This window comes from Temnothorax longispinosus, chromosome 4 (genome assembly GCF_030848805.1).
Source record: "Temnothorax longispinosus isolate EJ_2023e chromosome 4, Tlon_JGU_v1, whole genome shotgun sequence".
Taxonomy (NCBI): domain Eukaryota; kingdom Metazoa; phylum Arthropoda; class Insecta; order Hymenoptera; family Formicidae; genus Temnothorax; species Temnothorax longispinosus.
This window is the reverse complement of record NC_092361.1, coordinates 15,695,805-15,718,531: the sequence shown is the minus strand read 5'-3', so window position 1 is coordinate 15,718,531 and position 22,727 is coordinate 15,695,805. Positions and strand designations below refer to the sequence as shown.

The 22,727-nt window shown below is 37.6% G+C and overlaps 1 protein-coding gene across 5 annotated transcripts in view; it reads left to right on the top strand.

Annotated features, from left to right (window-relative positions):
- The window catches only part of LOC139811594 (insulin receptor), a 75,538-nt gene that overhangs the window by 11,944 nt on the left and 40,867 nt on the right, over positions 1-22,727 (top strand). For all 5 annotated transcript variants that reach the window (XM_071775888.1, XM_071775883.1, XM_071775884.1 and 2 more), the window contains exon 2: positions 4,926-5,066. The gene's annotated coding sequence lies outside the window, so the exon portion shown is untranslated. The remainder of the gene's footprint in view (positions 1-4,925; positions 5,067-22,727) is intronic.

Genomic DNA, 22,727 nt, shown 5'->3' with positions numbered 1-22,727 from the left:
GCTCAATAATCATGCTACATATTTTTATTTTAGTAACGTCGGGTTAAACAATAATATTAAATAAAATTTATTATCACAAAAGATTCTTTCAAAGTAAATAATAATTGAAAATATTTCAATTTTAAAAATAATTGTATATTATTATACATTTTGCATGAATATTCTGGTTTATTTCTTATATAGGGCTGTTCTTTGTAACTACTATGTTACATATTTTGCAATTAAAGATGAAAAGTAGAAAAAGTTGAAGAAGAAGAAATTTTATGATGAAATGTGCAATATCGTAGCACAGAACACTTTTAAAGATGATATTGTCGCGTTGCAAAGGAGAGAACGGGCTGCTGTAAATTAGAATCGTGGCAATACATAATAATCAAAGCCATAACAGAAATCGTCTGTGGACTGATTGCGTTCGTGACGCGAATAAATTTCCATATCCAGCAATCGAATTTATATAAAAATATAATTGATGTTTGAATAGTTTGAAATATTAATAGTAACGATTTCAAAAACATTTTATTTATTTTTATTTATCGATCACTGAAGAGATAAATTATTTTCGGGGACAATTTTGGCGTTAGGCTCTTTTTATGGAAAGACTGAATTACGTATGGGATATCTCGTGAAAAATGTTTCGTCATAAATATCTTGTCGTACGTATGGTAGTATTGGTAGTTCAATTGAAGTAGTTGTGGGAGAGCCGCGAGACTTGAAATTTATAGGAGCTTCCACCTTGGTGCCACGCCCTAGTTAGCCCGCGCTGCACTGGCAAGAATATCACCGCAAAGAGATGAATTTTTGAAGGTGGATGCACTCGGGCGAACCGACTCGGAAATGGCTCCCGTCGCGAAGATAGAGTTGACGGGGTACTCGGTAACAATATTATACGCGACGGGGCGAAATTTTCGAAACCGTGCTTATGTTGGCACGAAATATTGTCGCGGCGGCGTCTACTCGAGCGAACGGTTGCAATACAAATATCCGTGACGGCGGTTGCACTCAGGTGGAGGATAAGGCTTTGGACTTCTCCAAAGTTTGAGTTTGTACTCGCATGGGACATCGCGAAGTGTCTCTCTTCGTTGCAAAGTGGAATTCTAACGATACGGATATTCGTATACGTGTATGGCATATACGCACCACGTTTAGCGTCGTTCTACCCCATCGAGTTTCGTTTACATTCCGGTATGGCACACAGGAATTTCTATTCGCAAAACCACATATGTACTGTCGGGTTTTAATACGCCGCGCTGTGGCGAAAAAATTTTTGAATACAATATCATTGTTTCTCTTCTCTGCTCCCCCCCGTTCTTCTCTATCTTTATTCAATATTTTATTTTAGTTTCCATAGAAACGTGGGAAAATCGTTATAGTATTTTATATTTATATCGAAACTTTTTCGTCGATTGTTATTAACAACAGAAAATTCGTGGTTTGATGGCGTAAATTATTATTATTAATTATAAATATAGGTACAGAAATATTTCTCGGATAAATTGTTTTTATAATCTCACTTTGATTTAATAAAAAAAAAAAACAAGAAAAAAAGATAAGAATTTTGAATAAATTTGCATTCTTATTTCTCGAATGTCAAATTTTGTATTTTAATACCTCCATTTTTCTCACGTCACGACTCTTCTTACAAGTGTGAAAATTCTGCGGTGCGCCGTATTTCTGTAACGTCACGTCTCATTTTTTAAAGGTAACTTTGCACGTCTTTTTCAATTCTCTGTGTGCTCCATCGTAACCCGAGTAGTCGTTGTAACGTTGCAAAGCCGTTGAAGAGTCACCTGCGTCTGAAATTATATACGGTAGTATGTAAAAGCTCCATTTTCCAGAGGATGTCTGCATCATTGAAGCGCCCTAAAATTCCCGCAGGTCCAATACTTCACGCGTAATACGAATCGATGCATAATGCACGAGAGTATGCGGAGCTGCGCGAGCGCGCATTGGTTCGGGGAATATAGGGAAGATGCATTCGCGATGCCGAACGTATGTCGCGCGTTCGTCGACGCTCCGCTCTATACGGTAGGGCCCGGGCGTAGCGCAGCGCACGATCAACGCGCGCACGCCGAACCTGGGACAACGGGAACGCGCCGTGCGCGCGTATGCGTGCCTTCGAAATAACTGGGATTCCATCGCAAAAGTGTGCGCACAACCTGCTTGAATGTGGGACGAAGTAAACGAGCGGACGCGTGGTCGGCTCGGCGACTCACATGAGCCGCGGACATTTGTTCGCTGCCGCCGTCGTCGAGCTTCCATAATTTAGTTTCGTCGGGAACACATCGCAGTATCTTCGCGCGATCGCCACATTTCGCGATCCTCGCTCTTCGTAGTAAGAGAGCAAAACATTCGTGAAAGGAAGCGTAGTTCTCATCAAGAATGAACCGAAACGGGAAAGAACAAGGTATCGAGTTGCGGGTATATGAATTATTTAACATTGCTTTACACGAAAATCAACTTATCGTGGTCAAGTTCAAATAGTTCCAGCAATTCTCGATATTGGATCGATTATTATACGATAACGAAAAATATTTTCTTTCATTTGGATAGTGGATTGAAGATATCAGAGCTTTCATATCAAGACTTTTCTTATCTGTTCGTATCGGGAATTTACTTATCGGATTTCTAAAAAAAATTGCCAACAAACTTACGAAAATAACATTAAATACTTCACTTGGGAGTATAATTGAATAAATTTTGTGCCTTCTTTTATTTTTAAATCGCAAATGCGGCTACAGAAAGATAATATTACTACATTGCATAGAAACTATATTGTTTAATCATTGTAACTTCATAACTGTTATAAAAAGCACGTAAAACGTTTTAAATTTTATTCGAATTTAATTGGTGATTAATATTACGCACGTGCGATATGTGGTTTTGTAACATCTATTTCCATAAAATTATGTCTGGTCGACTAATGAAATCAATTATATTAAATTACGTATATAATCTTTAATGATCATTTTATATCTCGCATTTCTCATTTTAATAGACGCAATATATAGGTATTATTCACACAAGGTTTTCACTAAATATGTAACTACGCACTATCAAGAATAATTAATTCAAGGTTTTATTACTTATTGAATAATAATTACAAACAACGTACAAGTAATATAATATTATTTCGATTTCAATGAAATATGTACTTCACGTTTTAGGCTGCCCTTGAGCATCAAAATTATACATACATCTAGCAAAATTTGCTTTCGTTTGAACGCATTCATCCCATAATTATAGGATAAACTTTTTACGCATGAGTGAGAGAGAAAAAGGAAGAGAGGAAATTGTATTTGCACGTCGTGCGATGATAAAATCTATAGCGATGACAGCATACATACATATTTGCAATATTTCAACACGATCTAATTTTCATCTCGCAAATACTATCAATTACCTTCAATCAGGTCCGATTGTGCTAAACAATTGGACGTTAAAAGAGTTACAACTCACGTAGAATAATATGTGTATATGTATATTCACTCTGGGTTTTTGTAAAGTTTTGTAATATAAGAACTTGACGTATGATAGACGTTTACGATAAACGCGGTTCGTAATATGAAATGTTTAACGTTACACTTACAATATATTCAGAACAGTCGAATTTATTGTGATATTTAGAAAATCTCGTACCTATCTTCCACGCCTTTTTTATATCGTTTTATTTTTACCTACATAAATCGATCATAAACCCTATCAATTTTCCATGAATCAATAATCGATATTTGAACGCTATTCGTCCGCCACGAATTTAATACGAAGGGAAAAGCCTTTTATTGCTAGATACATTTTTTTTTTTAATTTATTTAGAAGAGGAACAAGTATTTGCTAATAGAGCTTAGCGAAATACGACGCGACAGTAAAATTTTGTATAAATCAATCTTAAATATCAGTTTGCCGTGAATAAATCAATATTCAAACGTAATTCATTCGTCATGCATAACAATACGGTGAAAAAAGCCTACCGCAAGAGGCACTTTTATTTAAATTCACAAGTACTTGCTAATAGAGTTTTACAAAATGTAACGCGACAGTAAAATTTAAAATTTAGAACACGAATGTGAAATATTCCACGATCAATTTAACTTGAAAATTCAAATGACGTCGCATAGATAAGACGACTAAATATGTGATAACTGACCTACTTTCTATCGCAACTATCGAGAGACTTGTAAATACAGCATAGTTTTGCAAAACAGTTTCTATTCGATTATACGTTTCGCGCAATGATATCAGGGTACAAGTATATAGTAAGTCAATTTATTTAACTATTAATTAGGAGATATTATCATCGACCGTTTCATGTTCGTTTTTCGCATGCATATCTATGTATCGATCAAACGCGCGAAATAATTAACACTAAGAAAGAATTTAAAACATGAAAAGCTTAGATCTTTATTTGATCACATTTTGATGTAGTGAATTTTCGAGGTACCGATTATATACGAAAGAAATTTGTTGACAATCCGCTCTCAAAAAAGGTTTTCTCACGCGTCACGCACGCACACACGCGCACGCTCGGTGCCGACGTGTCGTCGCTCATTGATAATAGTGCTAAACGAAAAGAAACGAATTGAAAAACAACACGCACAAGTCTGTCTGACCGACTGATTTCGCAAGCGCTGCTGTATTACATTACTAGACTGTAACTCTCTACCGAAACGGTAAACAAATGTTTTCATCAAATATCCAACGTGGAAATATATGATGTAATATATAACATTTGTGTAAATATCAATTTTATAAATATATCCTCATTTTCTCGGAAGTCCGTTGTGGAAAACAATTCCGAAGAAAAAGACGGCACAACAAGCCCGACATCGATATACCGTTGTTGCGTAAGACGTAAATTACCAAGATATTATATTACGCACCAACGGGACAATTCGCCTTTGTGAACGCCTCTTTTTTTCTTTGCGCAGTGATTTCGGGACTGTCAGCATGGCAAGTAATGTGGGACACGGCAACGGTGGCAGTGCTCTAGTGATTCTATTATCGACGCGCCATCGACGTCGTCTAGGTCCACTTTCAGCCGGAGGAACGACGCTGTACCTACGGCCCACGTAAGTACCTCCACGAACATTTCCCGAATACCCTTCTACGGATGAAACCCTTTCGAACCCAATGAGCCGCGTCGTTCCTTTGGAGACGCGCTCGTCTTGATTATCTCCTCTTATTAGAGGAAATGGCCAATGAATTTATATAGGGTGGTTCCGAAATCATCAGATAGTATCACGGAATACAAAACTTTCGGCAGACATTCGAAGGAAATGTCTGTGTGATATCTTTTACTTATTAAAGATTTATTAAAGGCTAAAGTTTATATTAATAATATAATTTATTAAATTTATACTTATTAAAGTGATACTTTTTTAATGTCAATGTATTAATCCTTTTGAATTATTCATCAACACTGTGCGGGCACCGTGTTTTTGGAGCACTCACCCGGACTTCCTGGGACTTTTAAGTCCAAAAGGTTTTTGAAAGCGTTTCAGTGTTACAAAAAATCTATAAAAATTCATGTATCATCTTTAAGGTTTCAAAATGTGATTTCTATACTTACATGGGCCGGAACTGTTGCAATTATTTGTCCCCATTCCCGTGGAAATCATAATAAATGAAAAATCGACTGTGCCTTAAAAGGTGTCCGCATAATGTTAACGCGATATTTCGCTTGTGCATGATCAACTAAAAGTTGCTTATAGTTAATTGCGATATTTATAGTGTTGAAAGAGAAATTTTGAAGGATGTAACGACGAATCAAATATTTGTCGCCGTGCTGAAATTTCTGCTAGGCACGGTACACCTTGTATATGCATTTCCTGCAAGATCGATACTTGTCCCAAGTTTTAGACTCGAATCGAATATACCGTGACTACGCAAGACTTCGCCGGCGACTTCTTTATGCCGCGCATGAAGTACACCTCATGCATGACGTGTCACTGATGAATGCCCATGGAATAATCGGCGCTGATATTCGATTACCAGTCAGTCGCCGTAGGATCGCGTGTAAACATGCCATCCGAGCTATTTTCGCAGCGCTGTTTTAAAAGCAAACAATTTACTTTGCGAACGCCTGCGCGTAAAAAAATATCGTGGTCTGTGTCCCATAACTTTGACGCAAAGAGGAAAAAAAAAGGTCCTCTTTGGTTTTTACGCAAAATACACCTGCGCGAGGCTTCGTCATATTTTTTTCAATGCACGATTGTTGTTAATTTCGAACGAATAGTTTCGTGACTTGTCCGTGAATTATATTCTCGACGTTCTCGAGATACTCGGCTGTTTTGGAATGTGAGATACGTTTGACGTATGCGGAAACTTTTTTTAATCAAAACTGTTAATTGATTATCGGATAGAGAACTTATAAAAGCCTCCAGGAGATTTCTCAGCTCTTAAAACTCTCTATTATAATAATGGCCAAGCCGATTGCCCGCAGGCAGTTTGCGGTATATCCACTACCGACTCTGGTGAAGTAAAGTTCCCTTAAAATAATATCCGTGTTTCGAAATTGTGTACAGAACGCGAAGTCTTATATTACTTAGCTGGTACCTCCGAGAATTGTCTGGCGAAAAGCCGCGCAATTTCAGACACATACTCCAGAAATTGTTGAAGATATTTTTTAATATCCTTGCAAATTTATACGAATCCTCGAGAGATTTCGAAATATATCGCTGAGATCCAATAATTACTGTCCAATTCAATAATTACCGACGTCGAATGGTAATGAGCGGCATAAATATACTACACGATTTCCATAATATCGGCTTAAGGAAGAGACTTTACTGTACGCGACGTACAGAGATTAAGGGTAAAAGGCGGACAAAAAGAAACTGGAAAATCGACGGTATATAATTCGATCCTCCGGACGGGCGTCGTAATGATCACTTCCAAACACGCAGCGTATACTTCGCGTATGCGGGGTAAGAGAGTATGGATTATCGGCGACAGCGACGTTCACCTGTTTGTCTTCGCATTAGTCCGCTGCTTTTACGCCGGATCACTGTAATCTTCCAATTATTTCCCAAATTCCAAGCGCTCTCGACCTTCCGTCGCGGCGTCTTAGTCGCGAACGATGGCAAGTTAATGCGTTTTAACGGCGGACGCGCAAACGGAAAACATCCGCCAGCGTGATTGCGACGCGCGTTATCAATTATTTGCACAAAAAAAACTCATTGTTTACCGCGGAATCCCTCCGATTGGAAAATACCGCGGGGTATGTACCCCCGATCGAAGTGAAGCTGGCCTGTCTCGCTGTGACGGAAAAAAAATCTATTTTTTCCAGAATTTCGCGTGAATTCGATATCTGGCGATGGGGTGCAGTAATGATTAGCATAGTATTTATCATTGTCGTTTGAGTACGATCGTTTTTACGTTATAAACGGAGCGCAGCTGGCGTTTAAGCTATTCGACGGAATTATCGCTCGAAATTCCATTTCGTTATGCTTATACACACAAGTCATCGCTCGATATAACGATATTACTTGTGGGGAAACGTAAGTAATTTTGGATTGTTTGATGTTCAACAGGAAATCTGTGTTGCCGTATTGTGTCAATGTGTTGCGTCATGTGTATACAAAAATATCTTGCTGACAAGGTGGAGAATTGCGCTGTGACTAACGAACGAACGCTCGCAGTTCTAGCGTAAGCGAATCGTGAAGAAATTCGTTGACGCGGTTCAGCCGTGTAATCGATTTGCCGGTTTCGTGCTCAGACTTGTTCGCGATACAAATATATATATACATGTTATGCGCAGTAAATGAATATTAATTAAAAACAAATGTAAATCAAAGCAGATAAAGTTAATGTATATGTTAATTACGAATATTTCAACCGTGATAATTATCGCTGGTGTTGCAATTATATTCTTGCAATTTTCATTACGAACAAAAGCTTTACGAGATGTTATGTTATTGTTATCATTTTACGAGAATCTCTAATTTACGCTCGCTGATATCGTCGGTTTTTTTTTTTTAGAACACTTCTTGACATTAATGTTCCATCGTATCTTCAGGAAAAAACATGTAATGCTCTTGTTCCACAGTCCTATCTCGATCGTAGAACTCGCTTGAATTGCAAACGTGGATAGCATTTAAGTAGAAAGCTTACATCGGAACGACGTATGACGAAGGAAACGTTGATTCTAACACCGATACATTTGATTTACACTTGACGTCGCTAAAACAGTCCTGCTAAAAAGCGAGTCGTAATCGAACACGAGGTGCTTGTCACTCCTGAAAATGAGCGGAACAAATCGGAAATGCGAAAAACGGGAGTCGCGAGAAACAGGGGAAGCGACGTTTGAATGTTGCGCAATCGAGATAAGAACGAAGCATATATGTATCGCTGTACGATCGTTAAACATATACAAGCGATCGAGAGAACATCATTGGCCTTGCAGACGTGGCGCGATCGTAAGCAATAATAGGAGATTCTTTTATGAGATAGGTTTGCTACTGTCAGCAGCAAAGTTGCTGGTAAATCCGGAAAACCGTAAAAGTGGGAAAAGTCAAGGAATACCGCAATGGGTCAGGGAGATTGCGAACCTATAGAATTTGCTGTCGCCGATGACTGGGAGCGAGATAACGACTTATTTAACTCATCAGCAATATTTATCGACGTAATGAGCATTATAAGCGATGCTTAGAAAAAAAAATAAGAATGCCGATAAGAGATAACGAAGTCATTATCTTCTCTAAGGTTATTAATTCCATCATTGTTGTATCTTATACTCAGTTTTCGCTCGTTTCTACTGAAAGAGACTATTAGTTTATCTTTTAGTCCGTGAGGATTAATAAAAAGTTTACTAAAAAGTTATTCATCAAAAAGTTGCAGCCACATATTGTTTGTGTAGAAACTTTGTTTGAACACGACACATATTGCAGCCTTAATGAAGTAACAGCGACTTGTTACGGCAACTTTCATTTTAGAAAGACATGTACACGCAGCTTGATGTGACATTAAAATATTTATGCAGTTCGAAACAAGCTGTTGCACAAAAAACTCTTCCGGAACCGTTCACTCGCGTTATTTTGATCGTACAAACTTCGTAAAATGGCCTGCGCGACGGAAGTTTTTAGCGAAGATTGCTCCTTAATTCGCCTTATCGTAAATGGTCGTTTACTTACAACTAGCCGTTAAGAAAATAGACGATGCGCGAACGTCAGCAACGAGGAAGTACAGCTATTGTTGCAACGAACGTTGTTACTCGCGCGTGCATAAATAAGTGAACGTGAGAAAGAATTGTTTGATTAATTATCATCAATATTTCAATATTACACGACTTATTATCTCGAGCGATATTTCAAACTATGATGAAAGATACGATAAAGTTATATTTCATTATAAGTTTTCTTATTTCTTCTCATTCCTTTCCATTTTATTTACTCAATTCAATCCAGTCATTTTTTTGCTGATGCTAGAAGATGTAATTATATTGGAAAATAGATTGACATTTGGACTATTGAAAAAAATAGGTTACTCGGAAAGAGACTTCAAAAATAAATCTCTAAAAATATTACCCTTTCTTCGGATATTGTGTAAATCAATCTGATAATGGTATTGATCAGCGTATTCAGCTTCGTAGCCTTATCATGTTCGATGTTGCCACAATGTAGTACGGATAATAAGATTGATTCGTTGGATTTTTTGTCAAGGTGCGTCCACAACAAATGTTGCAATCTAGGATGATTCGCCAAATAAGAAAACTTATAAAGGAATGTAACTTTATCGTATCTTTCATCATTGTAGTTTGAAGTTTTTCGCTCGAGATAATGATTCGTGCAACGTTGATAGTTAATCGAACAATTCTTTTTTACGTTTATATATTTATGCATATACGAGTTGCAACAATCACTGTACTTTTCTAGCATATTAGGCGTTTTTATTCTTTCTTTTTTTTTTATAGATATTTGTTCTGGAGTTTTATATTTATAATACACAAGAGACATTTTTCAGTCCATTTATTATTTTGCTCACTAAACCTTCAAGATTCTAAATTATTGCTGATAACATGTACGTTGTTCTAGTTTTCATGAGTTTATTTTAACATTTGCTTAAAAAACTGTGTGCTACAACGTAGCTGCTAGGATAGTCAACCATAAAATGACTTAAAGGAAAATAAATCACTAAAAATGCAAGGAAATATCAATACATCGCGGTTATGCTTCTCGTTTAAAAATTGCAAATATCCCAGTTTTTTTCCTGTTGCTGACAATCATCGTATAGGAAAATATAACCACCCTAGCTGAAACGAACTTAACCACGCGAAACATCTGCGAACGTCGCAAATCAGTCCAACGTGTACGATATATACGCAAGAACGCGCATAAACGCGCATGAATGAATATAAACAAACATGATTCATATAACGCGTTGGTATTTCAAAGAGATTCGCCTGTTGAAAACTGCGCAATAGAGACGACGAGGCGTCGGTATCTGGAAAGTTCCGCGTATTGTAATTGGGTGAGAGACGTATGTATATGGTGTGTGCGCGCGTGTGTGTTTTGTGATTATATTTACGCTAGTAAAAAATATATTCCTTCAAAAGATAAGAACAGAATAAAATTATAGACGTGAAAAATTGTTCGAAATGGTGGAAGTGATAATGCTGACAATGCAAAATCTTGCGAGAGAGCCTCGAGTTTTCGTTTTTCGAAAACGATGTTCGATCGTTTCAGAAGAGATACTTAGGCATTTGAAGAGATGATATTCAAGCGTTTCGAGAGCAACGCTGGGATATCGGAGAAACGAATTTGCGATACGTGCTCGGTTCGCGTATAGCGTTAACGGTGTTAGCACACGTTACAGCGGAAAACTGGAAGCCGGAATGCAAAAGGAATGAACATCGGTGAGTGTTGTAGTTAATTCCAACTCTCGGCGCGTACATAGTACTTTAAATAAATTTAACGTCGCGCGACATTCTCGAGCTTGTTCCACCGCGGTTTGCTTCCCTTTTGGTCGCTCGATGTGAACGCGCCCTTATACCGCATTTCCACCGGTATAATTTACGATCCAGCAACCTTGCCGTTTGCAGTTACGCGCTTAACTCCGTTGCAACAGTGACTCAATTCTTCTATTGCTTCTGCGATTGCTCAACTAAATCCGATATCCGATTTGGTTTTTGCTAAAAAGTGGCCAACGCTGCCAGTTAGAGGGCAAGCAAAGCTGTCAGTTTGCGCCATTTTTGTTTTTTTTTTTATAGGAAAGTCGATGGAGGACGTTTTGAAAGTTAGATGAACTTTTATATCCCCATATTCGAAATAGCGAGGTAAATGCACTCCGACTTATTGTTACGCTCGAGTTTCGCACAGTTCGAGATTTGGAAGGAGCCGAATTTAACCATAGTATTTGGCTAATTTTGGTATGCTTTGGTTGTTTGCACAGCGGTTGTCATGACGACGATTCATCGATATGTAGCAGCGCCAGAAACCGCAGAGCTCCATCAAATTTATCGGAAATTCGATTGCGTTATAACCGACGATTAAATCTATTAATTGCATTAACCGAAAATACGTTTATCTTTTTAATGATTCGATTTATTCGGCTTTGAAAGCCAAATTTTTGCGAAAATGATTTTTCGATCGATAATTGCATTGGCGATTTATTATTCAATCGTGTCTGCCTTTATTCACTTAGTCTTTTGGCTAAATTCTTTTTGAACGTGAGTAACAAGATTATTGGCAAAAATCGTTCAGAATCTTTTCTGGCATATATTAGTACGCATTTTTAAGTATAATACTCATTTTGTTATTACAAGCTTTGCCTATTAAATTTTTCTCGATTTTAAGAAAATATTTGGTATAGCTTAAAAGTATAAATCACTTGGAACCGCGTATTATCTGTTTTATTTTATCTGATTTCTTATTTATCAGTTCTACATATTATCGTTATTTTATGAAATAACAGTATTGATGGAAATTATTTAGTATTCGTGTATTGCGGTATTAATGTACAAATATTTGATCGGTTGTTTACCTTCGATATCCTGGACCAATGTGAACGTTCGTGAATGATAACTGTATCTTTTATGGGTATTAGCGTGTAAATATTATCTAGTTACAAATCAAAGTAGAATATATTCACTAGTTATTATCTATTAATTTCAAATAGTAAACTTTTGATAATAACAGCTTTTGAAAATTTAAGCTTTATGCAATCTAAAAGGTAGGTAACTATACTAATGAATTAATAATTCTCATTTAGCAGATAAATTAAATTATACAACAGTATTCCTCTTAATTACCTCACTAATACCGGTTACTAATAACGTTATTTGAAATTAATCCTTGGATTATTCGCGGATTAGTTTGCCGATACTTTCATAGACATGACATTTATCACGCAATGTGACGAAAAATGCAATTTTTTTAAAAAGCGGATAGAATAATAAAAACTTACTTTTTCTTTTTTATCTGCACACTAACTTACTAAATTAGTTTACTAAATCATTACAGTCAATATGACTTTATCATTTAATGATACATAACTTGATTTATTTTTCTTACACGTATTTTGTTTATCTATAAGAATATTACAGGATCTTTCAGACATTCAAACTTTGTTTTTGAAAATTTTTAAATAATTTAATTATATAAAAATTCGAATTGCTCCGAGAAAATATTCGAAATCAGAAATTCTAGAAAAAAATCACATAATGTCTGCATTATAAAATAAAGGGTATTGAAGTAATGACATGGAATATAAAAAAAAATGTGTTCAAAATTTCAAATTTTCGAAATATTCAAGACTCAGAATTGTTAAAAGCCTTCTAGTTTCATTATCTGAAACGACCGAGTTCCTCGAAATGATCCGACGTGTTCCGCTATCGCTGCGCGCAGAACGCAAAACAACGCATTGTCATTTCACGAGTCTCCTGCTTTCTAATGCACATGCAATTCGCGCGAAACGCTTGCGCTATACGTGCTCTATCGCCGTACTACCGCGGTATACCGCCAGCGAATCAATACGATTCACTCTTCGTTTCGGGAAGGTCATACGGGGGTGTGTTCTAGCGCGTCGCGATCTCTCTCTCGCATCGAACGACGGCCTAAATTCTATAATTGTTCCAATTCTCGCGAAGGTAAATTGCACCATACCCGCCGCCCGTCTTGTTTACGGAAAGTTATTACCGTCACGTTTGTTTTCGGCACACTCGGTTCCGCGGCGTTAAACCATTCAAATCACCTCGGCATAATTTTGGAAGTATTCACAAGCTGCCGTTCGCTTTTCATTTACCGTCGACGCCGATATATGATGACGGGTTCGAAGATAATCCTCGTGATGATTCACTGCTTCGCTTTCACGAAAATATCGAAATGAAGTAGCGGTTCCTGTGATTCGTTATCTTTTGCGCTAAACGTGATTTCGAGAACAGAGAAAATAACAAAGAGGCTTTAGAGAGATATCGATTTTGATACTGTTAATACGATATGTTGGTTAAAGATAAACGAGAGTTTCAATAAATTGTCGATATTTCCGATAGAAACAATACGAGTATAACATAAATTTGACATCTGAAACCCGAGTACATTTTTTAGCCCACTTTAAATTTGCAGCGGCGGAAACTTGTTTGGTGTGTCAATTATCGATTTTTTGTTGCGGTATTGTCTCGCGCCTAAATATCTATTTTTCGATCCTCGGTGTTTGGAGGTTCTCAAAATAGTATGCTGATTGAGACGAATGACCGCACGTTCGCAGATCTTCCTCTCATAAATCTGCCTCTAAATTTAAAACGACGAAACGACGTCATCTTGAAAGATTGATCTTATTGTTAGACTGATGATTCTCGTATTCGAACGGTTACTTTAAAGGGGGCGCGAACTAAACTATTTGTTTCCGCAACGCGCGTTACGAACGAGCGAAAAATGTGATAAATGTTATTTCAATTCAACCTTTGCCACGGTTTTGACCACGCGAGTGAGGAATATTTGCAACATTAATATTATTAATTAAAGCCCCTTCGCGACGTAGATGCCTCGAAAAAAAATGAACAGATTTTTAAATCACGAGAGCTGAAAGAGAAGCCATTTTAATTCCCCCTGCTCTGTAATCCCTTTCCCTTTTATATACGCGAAAAGAGAAAATTACAGCAGCAAATGAAAAGAGTGCATTCGTGGATACGGAAAGCTAAAATTAATATTTGACATTCATTGAAACAAAAAAAAAACAAAAAAAACGGCCCTTTTTTTCCATGGCAACTTATATTAGCAAGAGTTAAACATTCCCGCACGCGAGTTGAATTCAATGAAAATAAATGTGAATTAAGTCAATTTTTGCACCTTGTGATATTGAATTATAAATGTGGGTTTAGGAGCGAGATGTTTGGCCTGAAAACCGCTTATCGCGATTGAAGAGACGAACGTCGGGATAACTCGATTCTTCATTCGCGAGACCGCTTTGTATAACAGCCCATTTTGGCGCGTTGTCTACTTTTAAGAGGGAGAGAGACGCGTTTCGTCGAATCCCCGAGTCGCCCGTTATTCAATTTGCCGCGAAGCGCCGTGGATTCGCGCGACGAATTTGAACTGAATCCAAGTTTAATCACATCTTACAATAACCACGCCAGTGCTGGTCTATATATCTTATTGTTCGCAACTCGAGACTCGAGATTGGTCGCGCGCGCAACAATAAACTCGCGTTATCGTACCATACGACACCGAACATTGTCGGTGGGGACTGGGGCACCTACGCGCTCGAATTACCCGTCTTAATAATGGTAATCACGGACGCGGCGCTTCATTAGTCAAACAATCGATTCGCTTTCGTGATCGACAGTTATTCAGTGCTCTTACAATTTAAACAAGATACCCGATCGATTATCCTGCAAATGGAAAAAAATAGTCGCGGTCGCGTTTGAACGAGATTGTCGCGGCGATACATCTCTATGTTTCCACGGCAAAACGAAAGAATAACGTTCGTGTCGCATATTTCAAGTTAAAGTGCAGACAATATCCTATATCCGAGTAGGAAAGGGAATAATTTATATTATTTCAATCGAGAGAACGCAAACTTTGTAATTAATGGAATAAAGTGAATTCAATGAAAGCTCTTCCCAAACAATTGAAAGCAATGTAGCGAATTGAATGCAATACTCGATAAATGCAGTGCTCGATAAAAAATCTATGTTATTTTACAAGTTTCTACGTTGAGAAATGAAATTATATTTATAAATTTAATTTATCTCGCAACTCGACATTTCTAAACTAATTTCTGAACTTTCGCAAACTTTCTTTGAGAGAAAAAAGTCATTCAACAGAAGTATCCTTTCGCTTTTGGTATAAAAGTATGTAACAAGCGTCCGTACTTTTTTTCGCGTCTAATTAACGTGCTTTAATCCTCTCTGTTTAACTGGCATGGCCTAGTCTCTCTGTCGTGTCGCTGTGATTATTACGAGGGAAAGAAACTTGTCGAGACAGAGAAGAGATGAGAGAGTACCAAAGTAAAAGATGGGTGGTGGGATACGGTTTACAAGCCGGGAGGATAAGGAGAATGAACGAGGCATGGAACAAAGGCGCGACGGTCAATGTGAAGCCAGTGTATTAATTAAGGGTTAAATACAGTATTTATTTCCCCTGCGGATGATCAAAGAGGGAGACACTCGGTAGATTACGAGACAATGTTTCGCAAAATCGTCTGTGTAAGAAAATTATTTCTACCCGGGTTCTCGTCGCGCATTAATCGGCGCGACGTGCGATCGGCAAGGCGTCGCGACATATATTTTTACCCCTCCCGACATGGGACATAAAAACGATTATGTACGACGTGGGCAATTTCCGAACAGCCGGGCTGCGCAAGTTACGACGTATCGCTAAAATGCGTGTCGGCGCGGCGCGGCGCGGCCATGGATGACGCAACAACACGCCGCGCGTTCTCCGCTCGCGCTGTTTGCGCGTACGGAAAACGACGATCGAAAGCTTTCGGTCGCGTTCAATCGAGCCGTCGCGTCTTACGTCACGTCCATCTAATTATGGGTCGGTCTTAACACTCCGTACGCGCTCGCGCGCGCGGCGTCGTGTTATTAACTCTCTCTCGGCGGCACGATCGACGCCTTTTCTCTCTATCTATCTTTCTGAGTCAACTGTTGACGTTCTTTCGAGGGCGCCTTTGCCTTGCCCCGCCGATATCAGACGGATGGTCGGTCAATCCGGTCGACTGACAATAACAACAATGGAATGCCAAATCGATGTCACGGATCGCCGAAAGCGCGGCTTCGTAAATATATTCCGCGCTATCGCCGCGCGCCGGAAACGTGCGAAATCGTGGCGGTGTATCGGTGTATCATCAGTGGGCCGTCGCGCATTTTGGAACCGTCGTGTGTGTACGTGCCACCAATCGCGGTAAACAGATTCTTGTTTTCCCCCTCCCCGAAAGACCAACTATTTGCTAACCACTAGTAGAAGTATCTACTTGGAAATATAAGTACTTCGATCGGGTTGAGTATAGAAGACAGCTTGTGATACTCTTCGGCACCGTCTGTATAATATTCCGAGCGATCTGACAATGAGGGCTCTCGCTACTTTGCCTTTGACATTAGGCACTAAGAGAATAGAAAGTGCTGTCGCGAGATTTATAAATATTTTGGAACGGTGGACGATCCAAAAGATTATCTTGCTTGAACTCGATTCAAATCTTGTGAGGCTTTGCGGCATTTTATTGCGACGGATGTGTCTCGCTTACATTGCATAAATATTTGCCGTGGTCTTTCGGTTAAATCTACCTCGATATAGATGAAATTGGTTTTGAAGCTTACTATTGTGTATACCGATAGTTTCCAGCCGTGACTTGAGGTTTTTATAATGCAAATATATAAGCTCTATTTTCCAGGCGGAATTCCGGTATTATGGATCGCACGAGTAACGTGATATTCTTGGCGAGATAAATCTTTCGTTTCCATATTTGAATATGAAAAGAGAACACGATTTGACGGTTTCAAAGGCTGAGTTAGATGAATCTCTGATACACGGAAGATAAACTCGGTGAAAATATTTATGGAAGAATTTCCTCACACGATACGACGTTATTTCACGAAAGCTTTCGGCCTTACACAATTTTTAGTTTTTTTTTTTATTTTTAGACATTTTTCTATTTTTAAAGATTTTCCGATTTTTTGTTTTTTACCCTAGCTCTTGTTCTCTTTTATCTAAGGAATACCATAAGAAACGATTATCATGTAACAAGCGTGCCCTTAAATAGGTCAGGTCAATGTGTTCTATTCACTTTAAAAATAAAAAGAGGTACGTTCACGATTTCTCTTTTTCTATTTTTTGTCTTCGACAAGATTTTGCGAGCATTGCCTGGCGAGACTTTATATTGTAAATACTATTATCTTTTCTTTTCCGTTAGGAATAAATGATAAGAGTACTTGTTATGATTCGATAAGTTCGCTTGGTGTTATTATGGTTTAGCAATGGATATCGGAGTAAGTGCGTGGATTATCAGTCTGTTAAATGTCGATCGGATATGAGACGTGCTTCGGTAGAGCGGTTATTTTCAACAATTCCTTTAACACGGGAGAAAGAACGGTATTCATCTGAAGAATCCTCTCTATTTCTTCCTAAGCATTCTTACAATGCTTTACGTAACGTGGAAAATTTCAGAAACACTCCGTATATACCTGATTGTAATTTTGTGATGCCGATAATATGGTGTTAGTTACAACACGCCGCGAAAATCAACATTTTTCAACCAGAATTTATATTTGATGCCGAAAAATAATTAATGGTCGTAATATTATATTAACTAATATCGTACATAGCGAATTTTGATAAATCGATGCGTTTAACGCCACTGTAAACAGGGCTCGGGAATCGAATTCATAATTTATAAATTGCTTGCAAAAGCGCTCTATAATTCCGTTGACGTGAAATTTCACGGGGTTATAATTCGCAAGCGCTACACTTAAATTATTTGCCGCGATAGCCAATTGCGTTTGCTAACCGCCGATGACTTTTCGTGACATTTTCAGCTCGCTCGCCCTCGACCGCTTGCCGTGGATGATCTCTTTGATTTGACCGGTCTCGCATGCGGAACAATTAATTATTTTTATTGATAAAGTGCGACCGAGATAATACCTCGAATAAAACACGCAGAAATGCCGTGTAATGCTTTGCAACAAAGTGAAACATTGAAATATTAAAACCAAATTGTGCCGGTCTCCCATTCACATTCCGATATTTATGTCGGAGCTTGTGCAAAAAAGTACTACAAAATTAATTAATTTTTCCGGATTTCTTTTTGAAAAAATTGTATTGATTTTAAAGGAAATCTTTTCTCCAACGTTAATATTTCTCAGAGAGAGAGAGAGAGAGGGGGGGAGAGACATAATTAAACTTAATTTAATGCTGATACAAAATTTTTCGCAGGTTACATTTCATTTTAATAAAAAAGTAGTTCTTTAAAAAGTGAGTGTTTTGGAAGTTTAATAATGCTTTATTGTAAAATTATTTTAGAATTTATTATATTCAACGTCTACTTGTTTTACCAAAAGAATCATTTCCTTAATACTTTATCAAAACTCTATTACTGGAAAATATATTTATTTATTAAATTTACCGCTGAATTGTTATATTGATTTCTATTTATTTTCTCTTGCACTTTAATATTTGAAAGCTGTTATTAATTGGGACCTCGAAATTACGTAGCATTGTCTACAGTGTTAGGCAATCCCAGTTGGATTGCCGATTATCTCTACGTCAAATTTACTCGCGATAATTACAGCTATTTTTCGCGCGTTTGCGTCAATCGTTTCTCATATTTACTGATGACATCAAAGAGTGTTTTAGTCACAGGTAAATTCTCGATGTTCGTGATGCGCAGTCGAGTGTCATAATACCTATTGAAACGCGAACTATAGCGACGCGGTTTTTTTTTTTAATGTTTAATGAAAAACGGGAAAAGTCGATTTGATGGGGGAAACGACATAGCTTCCGATATGCTTTGCTAACTCGCAAAATAATTCAACAAATTAATGCGATATCCAATAACCACTACTGGATGTTTTACGCAATTCCGCAAAAAAATTCCCTTGCTGCTAAAACTCGTGACCTAGGCGGTCGCGAAACCAGGCCATCATATTTTTATCCATTTTTCAACCCGTCATTTAGCAACGGAAAATGCACGATGCAAAAAAGTACATCAAGTGATGGAGGTATCGTTCCCGTGACAGAGAAAAAAAAAGATGCAAAACTTTCATATCGTTTGTATTGCGATATCTGCAATATAACGTTTTATCATACATTAGACGTATCGAATATACCGAATGACGTTCAGTATCAACGAGAGAATCGACGATAAACGTTTAAACGCGCACAAACACGTTATTAATGATCTCTAATTCGCGTTAGCCTAGTTGCCTAGTTGCAGCAGAATCTGTCGTCAATAATCGATAGAATCTCCGCCTATTTTGACGCGACATTCAATAGTATGGGCTACATTTTCTGAGTTCCTGTGAAACTGTGTCTCAAAAAGGTATCGATGGAAGAGGGACGTTAGCTTTATTGTGTTTTACTCTCACTTAAAAGTGCTCCACTTGCCCGGTCAACTCGGTAGCGCGATACATTTTCTATCTGAAAAAAATTCCCGACGAGTCTCGTAAAAAAAATTTGTTGTTATTCTGGAACAGAAGTAACGTTTCATGTGGCTTGTCTTTTTGGTTTTTTTTTTTTTAATGCACACGTGAAGCTAGTTTAGTTTCTATCGAAGGCAATTGCGGTTCCATTGTCGAAATTAAATTGAAGTCTGCACAATTCGAAGGGAGCACTTCTTAGATCACTTCGCTGTTCTACGCTGTAATACGCCGCTGATAATACAGTCTACACGAGGATTATCTTGGATTATCCCTATCGTTTTACCTTTCAGTGAAAATTTGATTGGTTGCTTAATCAAATTGCGATTGAGAAGCTTAGTTCCAAGCCGATTTTTAATCTCGATACGTTCTCAGACTTCCAAAGAATATTACTTTGCGCACTCTCACAGAGTTATTACGATCACCCCATAATTTCGCGATACATAATCTTCGTTTTTCCGAATATAGGAATTAATGACGGTTTGGAAAGTTCTCCGATTTGCGGTTTCTTTATTTCACATACCTAAGTAATTAATTCATTTCTACGTGCGAGACTTGCAACAAAATTAAAGGAGATACCTGATTGTGCTATAAACGCAAGAAGATTAACTGTTGAGTGCGCATAGATTTATGCTAAGTAAGCTGCATGAAAATGTATACGTGTAATCTATATGTATATGTACGTATATATCTATATCTAATCTAATACATTTCTATGTATATACATAGTAAAAAATAAAATGTTAATCGTAACATTTTTCAAATGTCCCAGAAAGTCCACTCTAAATTTTGAGTTAAAATAACTCATTCATCGTGTGTTACTTGTTGACAAATTAGAAATGTTAATTTATTGACACTATATTTTACATTTATATTTGTTCTTTTAACTTTAAGTATAATGTTAAAATAACTTGTAAAAAATGTCGATATAACATATTTGAATAAACGATAGTTATTTCAACTTAAGAGAAATGTTGTTTTGAACATTTGATTGTAGTAAATTTGATTATTTTGTATGTCATAAAGTTTACGATTATTTGAAGATTTACTTTAACTTTTGTTTATGTTAAAATAACTTTAAGGCGTGTAGATTTTTTGAAATAATTATGTTAAAAGAACTCAAAATAATATTCAATTTCTAAATGACATACATAAAGTGTTAAGTTATCACGTTGACATTAATGTAACACATAAAAATGTATCGAAAATAATAACATAGCTGTTGTATGTTAATTTTACATTGAAATAATAGTCAAATCTTGGTAACACAAGAAAATTTTAACATTTGGACGCACGATTTTTTACTGTGTATACGTGTGTTGAGCGTACGTACATATATGTGTGTATATTACCGATGAAAAGCACCAGCACTCGCGTCGAAAGGTTAGCCAATGTAATGGAAGAACTCATAAAAGCAGCTGTATTCTCGAACCTTTTCAATTTGCAACTCGTGAAAGTTGATAGAATTCGCAACGCTTTTCACTGTAAAGAAATCGGGAGAGCATATTTTCATATTAGAATATGGAATAATCGAACTAGCTTTCAAAGATGTATTTCTTTCCGAGCTGTCCTTTATACCTCGTTTTTAAAATTTGTTAAATGTAATTAACTCTAAATAAACGTAATTTATTGCTAAATATACGAAAAATATATATAATTACATTTGTTATTTAATTAGAGAGCATTTTAATCGATAAACAATGTTTCTCACAATTAATTTTCTTTTAATGTATTTAGTTTATGTATAATTATTTTCAAATGTTATTATTAAAACAATTATTCTGTATTGATTTATAAAAACGTTGTAAATTAAATTTAATTTAATAATTAAATTTGGAAACGATTAAACTGAACAGAAGCGTTTAAGAATCGCAAGAAAAGATGTTTGCCTCTCGATCGAGCTTCGATAGAGAAAGATTATCTTAATTTTTTTCAAAGAGGCATCATTCCATTTACGCATGTCACTTATCGAACGCATGGTAATCAGCTCCCAAAAATTATATCCAATGAAACGATCGTGGGAGAGGTAGAATTGTGTTGTTGCCGACGTCATTCCCGATTTCTCGGCGACGATAACGGACAAACGAGGCACGAGCGCGAAACCCGTCTTATCACCTTGTTATCGTTATCGCGCCGAGTTATGAATGGGCGGGATCGCGACGTGCCACGACTGTGCAACTCGGGGGGGGAATGTCTTTCATAACGTATACGAGCGTATTTCGCTACGAAATTATAAAAAAGAAATAACGTTGCGCCGCCACTGTCGGCTGATAATTGCGCCCGCTTTCGACCCGCTATTTTGAAGGACCACGATTAACCACCGGCCGTATTATAATCGCGGTGCATGCGTACGCGTTACTTCTGATTTCTTTTTACGACGCGTAAAATGATAATTCAACAATATACGGGGACGCAGATAAAAGCATAATAAAATAATTAGCCTGCGTATATCAAATTTATAAAGCCGATTACGCCTTAATGAAAATATAATTAAAGCTGATTATCCCGCGGCAATTTGTCTTGAATTTTTAACGTTAAACCTTCTCGCACGCTGACCTCTTAAATCACGTATCGATTAAAGTACATTCGAGATTGCGACAAACTGCAGGAAAAAGATTCGTCGTTTCTTGACACAATTCGTTCAATTTGAAACTTAAATCAAGTAAATTTCGAATATCGGACAGTTTCGCGTTGAAATAGTTGTAGATTCGACGCGGAGATCTCATTATTTTTTTTTTTTATTACCGGATAAAGCGGAGGGAGAATATAAATCGGGGGATTTCTTGTTCACGTCTCCTTCGTCTGCTTCCTCATTTTCCGTGCGACGTTTCGCGCTACCCGTGCAACTCGATATTCGGAGTTTTCCCCCGAGATGCGCAAACACAAACGAGAAATCCGCTTTAAAGAGACGAGAGGATGGGAGCTGAGAATACGTGCGCTCGCCGCGTCGCGGAGAGAGTCTGACGCCATCGAGATAACTCTCAGCGTTGAAATATTGTCAGGCATAATTTAGGTCTTGCTACGAGAGAAGTAGTGTGCGCATTACGGCTGACGTACAGCACGGTTGAAGCGAGACGGGCTCGCGGCAACAAACTTGTTGGAACGAGGTAAGAACCAAAGGCCAGCATGCAGCACTCCGGACTACTCCGGAGGGCTCGTGCTT